The following is an 18,845-nucleotide window of genomic DNA, read 5'->3' on the forward strand; positions in this document are numbered from 1 at the left end:
AAGGCCATAAGCCCTAACGGCTCAGAATCTAAGAGACCTTCACTGATTGTCATCGCCTAGCGGCCACCGCAAACCTTACAGTCAATCATCTTCCCCCGGGCCCCGGATCACGCCCATTGCTCAGACCACGCCCACTCAAGTCTCCTCAGAGCTCCGCCCCAGGCCCAGCAGAAGAAGATTCTCATTGGTGGAGAAGTTGTTCTGATCCCGCCCCGGAGGACTGCGATAGGCTGAATCGGCGTGGGGCGGTGGTGGTTGGCTGCTTGAGGACGGGTCCCTGGTCGTGCCTGTCAGAGAGGCTGGCGGCAGTGGCGGCTCTCCGGGCTGGGTTGTCAGTCAGTGAGAGGAGGGGGAAGATGGCTCGCCGGGACCCGTTCTGCTAGGAAGAAGGGGAGCAGGTGGTGCTGCTACTCGGGAGGAAGCAGAGCAGCTGCCGTCGCTGTGGCTGCGAGCCTCACGAATCGAGGTCCTGCAGGTGGAGCTCCGGCAGCCGCTCTGGTGAGTCCAGCCGAGAGACCCACGCCGGGCCCCCAGGGCGTCTGGCGACAGATAACTTTTTTTTTGTCAGGGAGGAGCCGGGGCGAGGCGGCGGCAAGGACAGGACCGAGACTTTGTCCCCCGGGCCGCGGCTCCACTGGGAGTAACGGCTCCCGCGCGAGGCGCCACGGGTGGGCGCGAGGCGGCGCCAGGCGCTGGGGGCTTCTGGCGGGCGGGTGGGCTGCGGCCGGCGAATGTTCGCCCCGAAGTTGGGCGCAGCCCGCCCGCTGCCTGGAGGGCGGCAGCTTTGTGCGCGCGATTCGGGTCTCTCCTTCCCGGCGAGGAGCAGTCCAGCCTTCTGCCGTGACCCGGGTGCTGCCGCCTCGGCCCCACCGGCCGCTCCTCTGCGGGATGGGCCTGGGGCGGGAGCCCCCGGTCCCCTCCCTGCCGCGGCGGATGCTCCGGCCTCTGCCTCCTCTCCCATCCGCGCTCTCCGCTCCCGCGAGGCCGCCGCTGTCCGTCCGGTCTGGTGGCCACAGTGGTCACTATCGACCCCCCGCCCCCGCCCCTTGGGAGGATAGTGTTGGCCTGAGTCGTTCTTGGGTCCCCTGCAGGGCGGAGAGGTTCAGACAGCAGCCACGCTTCCTTCATGGGTTATTACGCTGAAGATCTCTTCTTGAGCCCTTGCCCTTTCTTTCTATGAGTTATTCCTCTCCCGAGGCTCATTTTAACATACTCGGGAATCCTCGGGGGTTTGGCTCCAAATGGTTGCATTAAAACACCCCCAAGTTTGTATGCTTCAGAGCGAAATTTGCTGTCCGCCCGTCAGCTTGCACATGTGTGCTTTGTGAGTTTAGACCTTCCTGAAAGATTTTAATTTTGCCTAAGTGGTTTAGTACTGCACAGAATCTGCTCTCTGAGAAATACACTATCACAAGCCTGACAGCCGCGGCGCTCTTCAGGTAGGGGGAATTCGTTCCACCGGCAGCTACTCCTTATCTCAGAGACTGCGCTACAGGCAGTAGGGCCAAGCTGACCTTTTGCAAATTATTTATCCTTGGGTCACACAGTAGTTTTTTGGAGCAGGTGGGCCACCTCTTTGGTTCATGTAACACTTGACAGTTTGAGGTTTTCAGCTTTCATATCTTATTGGCATACAGTCAGAAAGACTGGGAGGCTTGTTTTCCATGAGAACATTCTTCTGCTAACATCCACAGGCACCCCACCTCCCCCGACATTTCTAAGTATTTTTTTTTTCTTTAGGTGAACACATTTTAAGGTTTACAGGATGAATAGTAGTCTAAACCCCCATATTTTTGAAGTGCAGGCAAAGGCAAGGAAGGAAAAACATTTAAGATCTGCTTGGCCAATAGTAGCTTCAAAGTTAGCTATTCAAATAATCAGTTCAATCAAACCAAGTGGCAAGGGGGAAAAGCATCACATATTTAGGAAACAAATTCTGGATTTGACTCGTTTATCCTTATTCAATTTATTGAAATTACCGTAGAGGGATTAGAAGGATTAGAAACCTTCTTAGTCATCGGCATTAGCAGTACCTGGATACAGACACCCGATGAGGCATTAGCTGGGTCAGCGTTTATCCTTGCTGTGCTTCCTTTCTTTGTTGTATTTCTGTTTTATGAAATTTGCTCTGGGTTGTATTTTTTAGACTGGTGTCTTTTTGACAATGTGTTTAATATATGTACTGTTTTATTCAGCATCCTGTTGCCTAATATTTATTTTATAATGGATCTTAAGAAATTTTAAGAAATCAGTATTCAAGACCTCTTTTGGGGTATCGTTTATATTTTATAAATAATTGCAATTATGTCAAGCATAAATTTATTTTTTTCACTCTTCCAGGCTGAGTAGGTACTAGGGATACAGAAATGAATGTCATAGCTCTTGTCTTCAAGGAATTTACTATCTAATATACAAGGTGTTAGTAACATTACAGTAAATTAACAATTATAATACTATGTAGTCAGTGGGAATGGAGATATGCCTAGTGTAGTAGGAGAGTTTAGAATAGGAGATGGTTAACTTGCCTTGAGTGTAGGTGGAGTTGGGAGCACACAGCCAAGTTGTGAAGGATGATATAATTTTGCCAAGTGCAGGAGGTAAGTAACTTCCCAAGAGGAGGATATAATAAATGAGAAGGCAAGGAGGCCTGAGAAACTGTGGCGATTTAGATAAGTCATTGACAATGACAAGTCAGTGTCAATTGACATTGACAGTTGACAAAGTCAGTAACATTGACATTGATGTGGCTTGAATGCAGGGATTAGTAGGGAAATGGTGCCAGATGAAGATAGTGAGGGTGATAGAGGGCCAGATCAGGGAATGGTATCCTTAGCTAAAGTGATTGGATTGAATGTGATAGATGAGAAGCCATTTATTGGATTTGTATTTTAGACCTTTACTGTGGCAGAGTGAGGGAAAAACTGACAGGTCCTAATCACCTATGAGAAGAAAGGAGGACTCAGGACTCTGAAGGTTTGACTTGGGTTCTGTTGATTGGAAATGAGGAACGCATAAATAGAAGGAAGATAATAAATTCTGTTTTGAATTTGAAGAAGCAGTGGAACTTCAGGTGAATATATAGATAGATGTTTGTATCTATGGATGTGAAAATCAGGATTAAAGAGATGATTGGGGGTTGAATTGAAGCTGTATTGATTTGGTTGTGTTGAAATGACTCAGGGAAAGCCTTTAGCATGATGAAAGTGGCAGCTAGAGAACAGACTCTCATAAATAGCAGAAGTAGGGAGAAGAATTGTCTGAAAGTTAGAGGAACAGTAGCTAGCAAGGTAGGAGGACCATCAGGAAAGATGCCAAGGGTGGGGAGATTTTCCAATGGAGGAGGAACAGGTTAACATTTTTGAATGCTGCAAGGAGGTGTCAAGTTAGGAGAGGGCCCCAGTGACCACTGAATTTGTCAGGACTCCATAGGTAACTTTAACAAGAACAGTTTTAACTGAGTGGTTCAGAAACCAGGCTTCAGAAGATTGAGAAAGAATGGGTGTGATAAAGTAGACATGCTTGATTGAGACTTTTTGAGAGAACTGAAATAAAGAAGGGAGAAAATGATAGCTATAGCTTTCATTGAGCAGTGGTTCTCAATCTTGGCTATGCATTTATTTACAATATTGTAATAATAATTTACAATAATCTTAGGAGCTTTAAAGAATTTTGTTTTCCAGAGAGAACCCCTATACCAATTTGGTGTGGGGGGTGTTGAACCCAGATATCAATATTTATTTCAACAGCTTTTCTGTTGAAGTGTAATTGATATGTAATATACTACATATATTTAAAGTGTACAATTTGATATTTGACATATGTTTATACCTGCAAAACCATCACCATAATCAAAATAATATTCACCTCCAAAAGTTTCCTGTGTCCCTTTATAATCTTTTCCTCTTATCCCCAGGAAACCACTGTCTACTTTCTATCACTATTGATTACTTGCATTGATACTTTTTTATAGTTCCTTAAGTAATTCCAGTGTGCAGCCATGATTGAAAACTATTGCAGAGGAATATTGTTTGAAGGAATGTTATGTTTGTTTGTTTACATGCATAAGGAAAGAGAGAGTAGAGACAAGTGGGAAGAGATTCTTAAGCAATTTAGGAAAGATGAGATAATTATTGGAACTAAGACCCTGAGGAGCTAGAAGTGGATGGAATTCAGAGCTTTGACTAGTAAGAAAGGAAGACATTTCTGGAAGCGACATCTCTAAGAATATAATGTTAAAGACAGTATATTTCTTTGTTATCATCATCAAAGTTGGCATATAGTATCCAAATTGGTTCCCTGAAGTACTTCTGAAGTACTTAAAAAAGTTAGAGAGCATGTTAACATTGTGAAAATGGATACTGCTCAGAAAAATTCCTTAAATGGAGCCTGAGATCCCTGGCATCATCATGTAGTGCTTTGTCATTTTTTTGGAGGGGAGCAGATGGAATTAGCAGTTTGACTATTGCTTATTGTTGAGAGCCAAGTCCTGCCATAGACTTTTTGACCTTCTCAGAGTTAGGCTGCATATCTGCACTAAGGGAAAAGAACATTTAACACTTGAAAATCTCCTATTTAAGGTATCTTTGCTCAGAAGAAATCTTGTTTGCTTGCCCTTTGGATATATGCCTTATAAATACATTTGAGGATAAAATCATTCCTCTGTCTCCTAAATGAGACAGAGAAGAGTTTTGACTAGAAGTTCTCAAAGGCCCACATTTTCTATCTTGAGAAGGGTAATAGCTATCCTCACCTCACCACCTTTTTTTTTTTCTTTTTGAAATTTCTGGCTCAGGATTTGGATATAGGTAAAATTGAGTCCTGCTGGTTCTGAGGTCCAGGGCTTGTTCCTCAGCCTTGACTCTAAGCTTTCATAGGGGGCTGAAAACAGAATAGCTTATCCAAATATTATTTGGCCTTGTAACTTGGTCATAAATAAAGAAGAAGTGAAAAGTTTTGTCTGATTGTATTCTAGAGTTCTGAAAATTTCTTTCATTGTGATTAAATAATTAAAGTATGATTCTTTTCTAGAGAGGAAAGTCATCCCTAATTTTGGTGCAGCCTAAAAGAGTGGAAATATTGATGTTAGCATGATTTTGGACATTATTATTATAGTCACAGCCATATTGTAAACATTCTATATTTTCTTAATTACTATTATAATAATCATTGTAGGAAATTTGAAAAATTCAGGAAAGCATAAATGGTAAATAACACTTATAATGTCTCCACCCAGAGATCCTTATTTCTTTTGTGAATTACCTATTAGTGTCCTTTGTCTATTACAACACTGGAGATTTTTAAATACTAAGTTATGAGAGCTCTTTGTATATACAAACTATTAGGTCTTTGTCAAATTACATTGCAGATAATTTCCCTAGTTTGTCATTTTTATCTTAATTTTGTTTTTGATGTGAATTTTCTTTTTAAACAGATTGCTAACATTTTAATATGTTTAAACTTATCAAATTTTTATTTTATGATACCTTGCTACTTAGAAAGGGCTTGTATTCCCAAATTATATGACTGTTCACCTCTATTTCCTTATATTAATTTCACAGTTTTTAAACAAATTTACATCTTTAGTCTGTTTGCAGTGTATTTTAACAGTGATGGTTCAGTTATTTTAATGCTACTTATTGAACAATTATCTTCTTCAGAGGTTTTAAATACCAAATCATGTGTATATACTCTATAGATATGGATATATGACTTTTTCTATTTAGTTTAATTGGGCTATTTATTTTTGCTCTAGTGATTCCAAACTGTCTTAATTATTGTGAGTTTTTAATGTATTTCACTAAATGGTTGTGTGAATACCTACTATTGTCTTTGTTAAAACATTTTCAGCATTTCTCATATATTTCTTTATTCATGTTACATGAAAGGCAGTAAAGATTCTAAAAGAACCTCACTGGAATATCTGAGTGAATTTTCTAGAGAAAGTTGTACTATCTCTATTAATACAATGTTATCATTTATTGAAGTCATCTTTTATGACTCAAAGATGTAGTTTTGAGTTTACTTCTTGTATTTTATAGTTTGTAGTTTTCTTCATGTGAGTTCTGCCTATTTTTCAAGTGGTATTTTTGATATTTTAAAACTTACTGATTCTATTGGGAATGGAACTTTTAAAATTATTTTATAAAGAGGATTCTATGTACCTGATGGAACATAGAAAGATGACTAATTCTCGTATACTGTTTTCTAACTGGTCATTTTATGAAACTCTTAATTCTGATAGTTTTTATTGTGTTTTGTAGTAACTCAATTATAGCACGTGTAAATGGTGATGATTTTGTCTTCTTGCCAACACTTAATCCTTATTTCTTTTTCTTAGGACGTTGATCAGAATTTCTAGAATAATGTTCAGTTATAGCAGTGAACAGTGAGGATCCTTGGCTTATTTCTCATTTAAATGGAAACGCCTTTAGGGTTTCACAGTTGTGTATTCAAAATTTTTATTTGTGGTATGTTAAGGAAAGAGTCTTCTATGCCTTTTCAGGAGGAGCCAAGACAGATACTTAGTTTGCTCACATGCCCTCTTAATGTACCTTGAGATGATCATATAGTTTTCCTTCTTTTACCTATTGGTTGATGAATTGTGTTACATTTCCAAGTAGCTTTCATCAAACAATTGCTGTCTTAGGGATAAAGGCAACTTGATAATAGCATATCTCTTTAAAATAGTGCTATATTTAATTTGCTATATGAGACTGATCTTTAGTGTTCCTTTTATATTACCTTTTTAAGGTTTTGATTTCTGAATATGCCAGCTTTGTGAAAAGAGAGACTGAGAGAGAAGCTTTCCATCTTTGCATGTGCTCTGGCAATTAATCTCTTCCTTGGAAGATTTGAAATAGATTGGCTCTAAAAATGTCTAGGTCTTTTTGGACTGAATACAATTATAAAGATCTTAATATGTGCTTAAGTACTAAGTATTTTGCATAATTAATTTCATTTAGTCCCTATATAACTTTATGAGGTAAAAATTGTTTATTCTACAGACAAACATAGACTCAGAGGTTAAGACAGTTGTTCACGACGGGCGCGGTGGCTCAAGCCTGTAATCCCAGCACTTTGGGAGGCCGAGACGGGCGGATCACGAGGTCAGGAGATCGAGACCATCCTGGCTAACACGGTGAAACCCCGTCTCTACTAAAAAATACAAAAAACTAGCCGGGCGAGGTGGCGGGCGCCTGTAGTCTCAGTTACACAGGAGGCTGAGGCAGGAGAATGGCGTGAACCCGGGAGGCGGAGCTTGCAGTGAGCTGAGATCCGGCCACTGCACTCCAGCCCGGGCGACAGAGCGAGACTCCGTCACGAAAAAAAAAAAAAAAAAAAAAAAAAAAAAGACAGTTGTTCACCATCAATAAAGTACACAAAGTTTAAACTCAATTCCTATCTGATGTAATGCCCATGTTTTCTAATCAGTACCCTAATGTTTTTCTTAATTTCTTCACCCCATATTACTGAGAAGTAAATTTGATCATTTTATTTGAGCATCTTATTAAGTATTTTTCCTCTTTGCACACTGAGTTTTAATTTTTGGTAACCCTATTATAATTATCACTGGTCTGTTCTGTGCTGATGTGTCATATCTTTTGCTATTTTAATAAATACTGTGATCTTGGAGTGAGGTGGGATAGCGTGGGTGAACTTAAAATTGTTGTTCATATAATGCACTTAATATAATTTACATTTTAATTTGTTGAGTGTTCAAGATCAGTTTGCATTATTGAATCCTGTTTGTACCTTGTAAAGAATGTTAAGTGTACCACATACAAGAGATCAAAGAGTTTTGGAAACACAGTACTTTTCCATTTTAGTTTGAATTATTTTTGTTGTGAGCCTTGCATCAGGGTAGCTTTTTAGTAGTAATGTTAAGGGATATTTGTTTGGTGTTTTCTTGAACAAAGAGTCTTTTGCTAGTTGACAAAGAGTTGCTTTCTCATATAAATACATAGAATTCATTCAGTCACTTAAGAATTCATTCAGTCATTTATACTTGACTTAATGAAAACATATATGAATTATTAAACTGTACCATGCAAATTAGGTTCTAGCCTATTAGAATGTTTATATTTACTCTTATGTTGAGTGATGTATAGGCTTGGAAATTTAAGAGAATAGTGTAAGCCTTAAAAGTGCTTAAATTGGGAAAGCAATTGTAAACTTTTTATTTATCTTTTTGAACTCTTATGTTCCCCCCCTTTAAATGTAAATTAACGTTTAATTAATTCAGTTAGGGTTTTGGTTATAATCAACACACCCAGACTGCATTCCCCATGCCCTTCCTACGGGGACAATCTGAACCTCTCAAACCTGCCAGACACATACATGCTCTTTTGTTCTAAATTTCAAGGTTCCTGCTGATTTGTTAATCAGTAGATGTCACAGTTGTGGACAAGGTGACAAATAGCCCCCGCAACAGTGCACCCATTAGTAGTTAAGAAAAGGGAGAGACTATTTTGGGAAATCATGAAACTTCAAGTGAGTCCTGATAGGGAAATGGAGAGGAAGGTGAAAATATTATAGAAATGGATGGGGGAAGAAGGGAAGACAAAAATGTGTAAATCGAATAGATTGTTGGAGAAATATAGAAAATTGGTTACATAGGTGATAGAACCAGAATATTCAAGTCAGTGAGGTCAAGAAGCAGAGTTTCAGAAAGAAAGACTCTTGCTTCAGGTTACAGAAAAATAAAGACCATAGAGAAAGAACTGATAGAGTTGTCATTTATAAGGTCATGGAGAGTGGATGATGAGACCCAAATTTATACTGTAAAAGGGATTAAGGAATAAATTGATGGTGAGCAATTGGAAGTGGTGGTAGTAGATTAAGCTACTAAATCAGAAAGTTAATCAGTGAAGAGTAAATAAGGATGGAGTAACTAGGGCATTAGAATCTGATGAAGCCTTACTCTTGTGCCCCCTCTTTTCAGAACTGTAAGATCATGAAATACATTCTTAATTGTCCAAATGATAAATACTTTGTTAGTGATACCTAGAGGTATAATTCATTGAGTACCTTTTGTTTGCCAATGCTTTATTTGCATTATTTTTAATCCTTAAAACATTCCTAAAAGATAGGTGTTATTATCTGTCATTCACAGTTGAGGAAACTGAGACTTAGAAAGTTTAAGTAACTTGTTGAAAATTGGTATGAGTTTTTTGGACTCCAGAGTCAGCATTCTTTTCATTATGCCATGTTGTTTCCTTTATGTATTGAGCTGTGTTAAAACACTGGGGGCTTATAAGAGGAATATAGGTGGGATTCCTCTGCTTGTAGAAAGTAGTAGAAGAGGCCGGCATGGTGGCTCTTGCCTGTAATCCCAGCACTTTGAGAGGCTGAGGCGGGTGGATAGCGAGGTCAGGAGATCGAGACCATCCTGACTAACATGGTGAAACCCTGTCTGTACTAAAAACACAAAAAATGAGCCGGGCATGGTGGCACGCCCTTGTAGTCCCAGTTACTCGGGAGGCTGAGGCAGGCGAATCGCTTGAACCCAGGAGGCAGTGGTTGCAGTGAGCTGAGATTGCACCATTGCACTCCAGCCTGGGTGACACAGCAAGACTCTGTCTCAAAAACAAAACAAAACGAAAAAAGCAGTAGAAGAGAAATCCTAATTATGCTTGCCATAATTTGTGTTGACTATATTTTTATTTAAAATGTTTTTATAAAGGGAATCCTGGTAAGCTCCCCTACTATATTTATAATATCTGATTTTTAACAATTTTTTACCCATGATAATGATGGGTTGAGAGGAAAGGAAGAACAGGTCAAGAAAAAGCATGTAAAGAAAAGTAAGACTAAAACTTGTTATTTTCACTATGAGAACTTCTAATATGTCATACAATTTTAGGTAGCACCTCAGAAAGGCCAACTCTTCATGGAAATTGTATCGAGCTAGTCACAAGATGGTAATTAGAGCAGATATTCTTCATGTCACCAGATTATAGAGCTCCAAAGAATTTATTGTAATATAGTGTGATTTATTGAATTTAGATTTCATCAATCAGGAATTAGTTATTGGTGAAAGGGTCTAAGCAGATGTTTGATTTTTCTGTAATAAACCTTTCTTCAAAAACAATGTGTAATTGAAAAAGAAATGCTTAAAATACTTTAGGGATTAAACATTCTTATAGGACTTTGAAGTACTTTGGGAGGAACCAGGATAGAAATTTTTGCTGTGCTAATTTTAGCCTCATATTCAGCTACGAAACAACATCTAGGTTACATTCTGCTGTACTAGTATAAGACAGTATTATTGAAAACTTTATTTTAAAAATAATTTTATAATTCAGCCTCTGCTAAAACAAATTGACTCTTAGCCCAGTTAATATGAATCAGCGTGGTCATACTGAACTATTTATTTCTCCTTTGGTTACTATAATATTTTTAAACCAAGAAAAACAACTATATTCATGATATCCACATAGTTTCTGATTGGGGAGAATCAAATAGAATTTTGTACAGTCAAGATCTGTTGTTTTTATTATTATGGCCCTATTAGCACACATGACTACCATTAACTGTGTTTACTTACATTTTCTTATTGCACTTCCCTCTTTGCCCTACTATTTTCTATTGAACACCCGAGCCTCTATTGGCAGACCTCTTTAAAGATTGAAAGTCTCATTCCAACATATTAAAGGGCAGCGACTTCCTCTAAGACTTTAACTCCCAAGTTAATTGGAATTTGATTCTCTTAACATTTCTGTCTTTCTTTGTCCCCAACATTGCAAAAAGGAAAGCACTTAGAATGCAAAAAACTTTAAGGAGTCAAAGTAGAGCTGTGCTTTGGAAACCACATTTCCATATGCTATTATGTTTTGGAGAGAGGAAAGAGGGGTTATTGATAGTAAAATGATTGAAATATAATGTTTACATTGGGCTTTCTTTTACATTCCTCCTTATTTTTTCTCATAGCATTCATTTATTTTATTTTATTGCTTATATTCTGATTTACCTTGGTTTGTTTTTAAAAGAGCTTAAGACACACCCATTTCTGCTGTTTTAGGTTTATTTGTCTCTCCTAATAGTCTGTGAATCCCCTAAGTCAGCCATGTCATATTCATTTTTGTAAATCTAGTATCTAAGACATAGTTGGCATTTAATAGTTTATGAATAAATGGATGATATTTAACCACCTTAATATAAGAAAAAAAAGAGCCAGGTTGGTTGCTGAACCCTAGATTACTGCAGCTTTAGTGGTATTATGGGCTGCACTGTGTCCCATCCAAAATTCATAAGTTGAAGGCCTAACCCCCAGTACCTCAGAATGTAGCATCATTTGGAAATAGGGTCTCTAGAGAGGTAATTAAGTTAAATGGGGTAATTAGGGTGGGCCCTAATTCAGTATGATTGGTGTCCTAGTAAAAACAGGAAATTTGGATAGGCCGTACAGAGGGAGGACAATGTGAAGGCACAGGGAGAAGACCACCATCTACAAGCCAGGGGGAAAGGCCTGAAACTATTCTCAGAGCTCTGAGAAGGAACCAACCCTCCTGAATCTTGATCTTAGACTCCTATGAATCTTGATCTTAGACTCCTAGCCTAGAGAACTGTGAGAAAATAAATTTCTGTTGTTTAAGCCACCCAGTCTGTGGTACTTTGTTACGGCAGCCCTAGCAAACGAATATAGATGGCTTTTATACTTGGATGTAGCAAAATCTCAAATACCCTTAATTTGCCTATTCCCAAGGAACAGTTTGCCAAGGCGAATGTCAAAACCTCAAAAATTTATATACTTCTCCTAGGTAAAACATGGAAGAGAAAGATTTGGATAGCTTAATGAAGAAAGTAATAACTATTTGCTCCTCCTTCATCTTTCCCAATACAGCCAATCGCAAGCAACTGGCTAATTCCTTAATTTAATTGAATTTGTTTAGTTCGGCAAGGAGAAAGTGTTTACAGGGTATTTGTGTTCCTAAGTGTTCAAGAGCCTCTCCCAATAAACCTGGTTCCTTTTTCATGGTAGAAAATGGAAGAGGAAGACTAAATAAAATACTTTTTAATATGATGTTAATTTGAGCTAATGGCTTGTGTATAATCTTAGTCACATTATTTTACTTGAGTTATAGTCAACAGGGGCAAAACAGTATGTCTTTTACATGCCCATTGCTGTGGTAGTTGCTGTACCCTTTGATCATCAACTAGTCATACTGAGTTGCCACAGTGGTTGTCAGCGTTTTTTCATTACATGCTGTAGCCACAAACTATATATATATATATACACACACACACACACACACGCACACACACAATTTTTACTATTATTTCTTCTTGACATTTTTAATTGAGTTATGTATCAAATAGTGCTGTGTTCAGTCAGCTTTTATAGTGCTTTGAGATACTTCACTGAAGAGAAAATTTCAAACATATACAAAAGCAAAACATTTACTCTTTCATCATTTGGAGGCAGTTTTCCCATAGTTCTGAAAGTAGGGTAAACTAAATTAGAGAACTGAACAAAGATCTCAGCCCCAGAATTTAAAAAAAAAAAAGTTTGCCCTAAAGCAAAGGAAACCAAAACCAAACAGAAAACCTCTGACTTAGGGGCACATAAGAATTTTGGTCTAATTTTGGCATTTCAACTTCAGTCACACCCATATGTTTTTGGACCACTTTTGTTACCAGTATGTAGGCACTGTGGTAAATACCAGTTGATAGATTTTTCTCATCTTTTTTTCTTTTCCTTCATTGCAACTGAGAAAAATACTGCAACCACATGCTAACAAGTGGCAGAGCTGGGTCTAAGTAAATTGAATACTTTTTCTCCAGTACCCTACCGTGTTCTTTTACTACCCTGTAGTTCTCAACCTGGCCGCCAAACACAGTCATCTGAATAATTTACTTTTCCCTACCAATTTATTTTAAAATGAAAATATCCTACTTTTCAATTTAGAATGAAAATATTAGGAAGAAGAAAAGAGTAAACAAGAGTAAATTATTTATGAGATAAGGGAAAGGCTTTGAACTGTTTTAGGTGCCGTGGGTAGGGATTGCTGATAGCATGGTGATTAGAATGGGGTCTTTGGAATTCGACTGCATGGGTTCTAACCCTAACTTAACCACTTTGGTAGTGTGTGATCTTGGGCAAGTTATTTCTTTAAGTGTTAGCTTTCTTTTTTGTGAAATAGAGATTATGTTAATTTACCAGCTAGGATGGCTACGAGAATTAAATTAAAATTCCAATAAATCGCTTAGCATAGTGCCAGAAACATAAGTGCTTGAGGAATGTTAGTCATTATCACAACATTATCCATGGACATCTACCATTGCTACGTATGACACATTCGGTCACATTGGATGTTTTCCAGACCATATTCCCAGTGATGCCAGTTGCGTATGGACAGCAAAGGATCCCATGGTCAAGTGCATTTAGGAAAATATTTCATTCTAAATGCATTTCTTGGAGATTAGTAATACAGATTTAGCATATTAAAGGCTCTTAAAAGTCCTTTGATTAAAAAAAAAAAGCTTCTTTAACTTTGTCAAGTAGTTAAATTTTCACAAGGAAAGCCTTTCTTTCTGCTGTCCTCCAGGGTCTGTCTTCATGTGGCTTCTCATGCAGATGTCTGTCCCTCAGCTCTTATAGCATGGTGGTTACCCTCTAAGAGGGACAGTTGAAGAGGACAGGTCCTAGATGGAAGCTCTTATTAAGCTTCTCCTTGCACCATGCTTGCTAAAGTCCACTGGCAAAAACATGTCACTTTGCCAACTCCAGCATTGATGTGGAGGAGGACTACACAAAGAAGTAAATAACAGGAGAGATCATTTGTTGAAGGTCGTAAATATAATAGTAATAGAGTACCACATATTTTTTAAAAAGGTCCATGATGTATTAGGTGAAAAATAATCAAGTTTTGGTAGAATGTGGTTCTATTTTTATGTTAAAATATAAATGGACTATGTATACATGTATGTATATATGTACATATATACATATGTACATGTTTTGATAGAGCAGATATATTTTGTTTTGGTTGAGCAGATGTCTATATAGATATAGATAGGTACCTATATATATATACATGTGTTATTTGGTTGATATATTTTTCTTGGTTGAAAAGATATATTTTGTTTTGGTTTAGATATACTGCTCAATACTTTTTAAGGGTAGAGAGTTTTCAGAACTGCTGATTATATAGTATATGTATAGAAGAAAGTCTGAAATAATATAAAGTTAACAGTATTTTCTTTTGAAGAGTGGGATAACAGCAGTGAGAACGATGATTATTTATTTTAATTATGTGGAAAAGATTTAAGTGCAGCAATTTAAAAAAATCTCTAGTAAAGAAAAATATTAGCAGGGATGGGAGATCAGTTTTCTTCCTAGTGTTCATAGTTTTTGTGTGTGTTTTATTTTCTTTCTTGGTGGAATTTTTATAATCTTTTATAGTTGCATAGTGAGCAGAACCCTTGTTTTAAACTCTTCATTATTGATTTTGTGTATTTCTGATAATTTTCTCATGATTGCCTTTGCAATTATTCCTTTAGAAAATGTAAGATGCTACTTTGACTTATTTGCCTCTCGTCTATTCCCTGCTTTTCCTTTGCCATCTGGATTACAATTGCCTTAAGGACACAGATCATATTTTACTATTCGTTTGCTAATAGTGCACACTAATAGAAACACTTTACATTATGCTCAGTAGACACTCAAGGACTTGCTGAATTATTAATGTTGCAGTTTGAACATATAGTAGTATTGACTTTTTGCATATATGAAAATATTGAATGAGTTACCCCTTAATGTGACCTCCCATTCTATGTTTGTTTTTGCTACTTCTATTGCTTTGTTCTTACTCTGACCCTGCCCAGCCTACTGTCTGCATAAATTATATGAACAGGCTGTCAACTTGACATCCTGTTCTAGTGAATATGTAGAAAGCATTTCTAATCACTATGCTATTTAATATGCAATTGTGTGATAATCATGTCAATGAATGTGATTGAGGTAATTATTATAGTTCAAAATTTTTACACTGATCTCTTGAAATCTTAACATAAACTTTATAATTTGTATGTTATCAAGGCTTACTGAAGTTTGATTCACTGAGGTAATACTTGAATCACTTCGTATGTACTATAATTATATTTTGTAAAAGTTGGTACAAACATTTTGGAAAGCTTTATTTCAGCAATAACTGCTCTTGTAGATTTTTACCCAATATTAAATGTAAAATAATTGGTTTGTGATATTTTTATGTTTAATGAAATATATAACATATTAATGGACTTTTAAGATTTCTTATAAAATTCTAATAAGAGGTTTTCTAAGTCAAGGTTATCTGCATCAATCAGTCTTTAAAATAATCAGATGATGCTGTTGTGTCTCACAGATGCAGTGTCAGTTCTCTCCTGGCAGCTTACCTTGCCAGTGCGTGCATTTCATTAATAAGAGCCCCGGGTTTTTCCTAGGTAGGGTGTAAAAGCTGAGGAGCAAAAGGAAGATAGAGAGGAGAAGCATAGTCAAAGACATGGAGCCTGGAGTGGCATGGAGTATTTTGGAGAATAGTGTTAAGTGAAATTTGGATAAGTAAATTATGACCATATTATAGGGAAAGTTTGATATAGAATATTTGTTAGGTCTGATGTCATGGTGTGTTCAGGAGAAAAGTAATTTCAATAAGATTATATGGCAGCAACATGCATGGTGCACTGGAGAAGGGAAGAAACCAGGAGCCAGAAGGCTGTGTGATCAGCACATGCAGAGGAAATAAAGGCCCAGACTCAGGGTGTTGCTGTGGAGATGGAGAGCAGATGGTAAATTTGACAGGCGTTATAAAGGGTGAAATTTATTCCTCTATTCAATAAATATTTATTAATACTTGCTGTATGTTACTAATGCTTATAATATCTGGACTGAAATTTGCCTGTAATTACTAATACGGTTTAAAACTTTAAAATTATGTTATGTAATTTTTATTTGAAAAAAAATAATGTTGAACCACTGAGTCATGTGCTATATTAATGTCAATAAGAAGTGCTCATCTTAGTGCCGTGGTTCCCAGAGATCTCACCATTCTGTCTGCTCTTATCTCAAAGAAATCTAATTTGTTAATACATTGTACATGATCTTAGTCAAGGCTATTTGAATGCTAGCTCAAAAAGGAGGGAGAATATTTGCAATAGAAATCCAAGAGCAGTAACTGTTGGCCTCAGAAGTTTCACAGCATTGTGTTTGCTGTATTCTTTTGGTCAACATGGTTGTTAAAAAATAGTTCTTCCTAACTTCTCTTATTGGAGTCCAAATCAGATATCCTTTCCCTGGACACAATGTTCTTCTGAAGTCCTGGAGGATCTTGTCTATGGCCATACTACCTTGAATGCGCCCAATCTTGTCTGAAGTCCTGGAGGATCTGAGAAGAATGGGAAGATAGAAATGGGACATGAGAAGAAAGAACTTCTTACCTTCTAATTGTTCTAGCTTTTCCAACAGAAACACACTGGGCTGGTTGCCATAGCACACTGATATCCCAGCATGATCTTATTTGTCCTTGGGGTAGGCAAAAGATGGTTTAGCCAAAAACCATTTTATTGAGTAAAAACCTATGTTCTATTCTTGATAATCGGACACTTGTTTTGTGATTTGGAGGGAAAATAGTCCTAAGTAATAGGCCTTTGGAAAGACTTCCCAAACGTCTCTTACTATGAATTATTTACTTTTCCTGGTGCCTTGAGAGGCAGCTTTATTTACTTGATGACCTAGGTAGGCAGTGAGGCATCAACATCACTTCTTTTTAACCAACAGCACAAATACCCTCCTCCTTCACAGTTGATTGGTCAGTTTCTAAGCAGCAAAATCCTAAAATTAAATTAATTTTATTCTGTAACATAATCTGAACATTTCTCTCCATTCTATTTTCCTGAAATTCACCCAGGAATTCTTGATAATCTTCTGGTAGTGCTTAATTTAACTACAGCAATGGCCTCATTGCATAGGAGAGAAGTTTAAAATTTCGTGATGTGTCACAATCCATTTATAGAAATTTGGTTGCTCTATAAATTTATAGAAACTTGATTTTCATAATGATATATAAAACAAATGGTTATAAAAAGTTTTATAGTAGTTTATAGTTAGTACTTAATGATGGAGGGGATGATTTAAAAAATAGGAATAAGGAAATTTTTAGAGTTTTACAGTGAAAGTTACAAATACTTTAAAAATATTCTTATAAAATAATTAAAATGTTATATGCCTCTGATGACAACACTAAAGGATAAACTTTGGTAATTGTTATTAATAACAATGTGGGAATTGAAGAGTAAGACATTTGACTTAGAAAGGTTTTTTTGTACATTGAAATTATAAAAAATTAGTGTTAGACTAATTGGGCTAGTGAAATACTACATGGACTCCTAGCAAGCCTTCTAATGTAATTTTAAATATTCTCCTACGGAACATGTTTGGCAAAAATAGGAAGTTAGTTACACAGCAGGAAACATGTATTTTAATTTTATCTCTTACCTTTGAGAAGAATAAAGTTTTTAAAAATGCAAGTGGCCAGGCGCGGTGGCTCAAGCCTGTAATCCCAGCACTTTGGGAGGCCGAGACGGGCGGATCACAAGGTCAGGAGATCCAGACCATCCTGGCTAACACGGTGAAACCCCGTCTCTACTAAAAAATACAAAAAATTAGCCGGGCGAGGTGGCGGGCGCCTGTAGTCCCAGCTACTTGGGAGGCTGAGGCAGGAGAATGGCGTGAACCCGGGAGGCGGAGCTTGCAGTGAGCTGAGATCCGGCCACTGCACTCCAGCCTGGGCGACAGAGCGAGACTCCGTCTCAAAAAAAAAAAAAAAAAAAAGAATAAATAAAAATGCAAGTATATTTTGAATATTACTAGAGATGTCTAATTAGATTTATAAAGCTTGCAGAGTTATATAATCAAGTCTTTGGCATAGATGTTAATAGGTTACATATTAGATATGAAATGTGGGGTGGGTTAGCAACTTGTAGAGAGCCTCCTGCTGCTTGCTGGTAGAGAGAAACCGTTTTAAAATCATCATTTTGTGACCAGTTTACTTTTTGTCCTATCTAAGCTTTAGTGATACCTTTAGTCATAACTGTTATTCATCTTGAAGCCCAGGGCTTATGGAAATATTGTTTTTTTTTTTACAATGTTACTGTATGTGGTAAGGACAAAGAAAAGCTTATGTCAGCTAGTAAACACTGTTGGCTTTTTAATTTTTCATTTCTTTAAATACTTATCCTACAATAGTACTTCAAACCTCAGCATCACACACTATACCCATGTAACAAACCTGCTTATGTACCTCCTGAATCTAAAATAACAAAATTATCCTACACTTTATAGAATTCCATTGTTCTCTTTCTTACATAATGCATTGCTATTTCAGGCTTCATTTTTAATGTTTGTATATTTTCTTTTCTTTCTTTCTTTCTTTTTTTTTTTTTTTTTGAGACAGAGTCTCGCACTGTCACCCAGGCTGGAGTGCAGTGGCGCGATCTCGGCTCACTGAAACCTCTGCCTCCCGGGTTCAAGCGATTCGTCTGCCTCAGCCTCCCAAGTACCTGGGATCACAGGCACACACCACCACGCCTGGCTAATTTTTGTATTTTTAGTAGAGAGGAGTTTCACTGTGTTGGCCAGGCTTTCTCAAACTCCTGACCTCAAGTGATCCTCCCGCCTCAGCCTTCCAAAGTGCTGGTATTACAGGCATGAGGCACCGCACCCAGCCATACTTTCTCTTCTAAAAATATTCTTTCTTTTATAGTTAAGAGGAACTTACCAGGGGCCAGGCACGGTGGCTCATGTCTCTAATCATATTGGATGGTACTTGATATTCACATGACATCATGTTGATGTTAGCTTTGAT

General features: G+C 37.5%; 1 protein-coding gene across 2 annotated transcripts in view; it reads left to right on the plus strand.

Annotated features, from left to right (window-relative positions):
* The first annotated feature begins 334 nt into the window (after positions 1 to 334).
* The window catches only part of HYCC1 (hyccin PI4KA lipid kinase complex subunit 1), a 73,770-nt gene continuing 55,259 nt past the window's right edge, over positions 335 to 18,845 (plus strand). For both annotated transcript variants that reach the window (XM_005549996.5, XM_005549998.5), the window contains exon 1: positions 335 to 498. The gene's annotated coding sequence lies outside the window, so the exon portion shown is untranslated. The remainder of the gene's footprint in view (positions 499 to 18,845) is intronic.

This window comes from Macaca fascicularis, chromosome 3 (assembly GCF_037993035.2).
Source record: "Macaca fascicularis isolate 582-1 chromosome 3, T2T-MFA8v1.1".
Taxonomy (NCBI): Eukaryota; Metazoa; Chordata; class Mammalia; order Primates; family Cercopithecidae; genus Macaca; species Macaca fascicularis.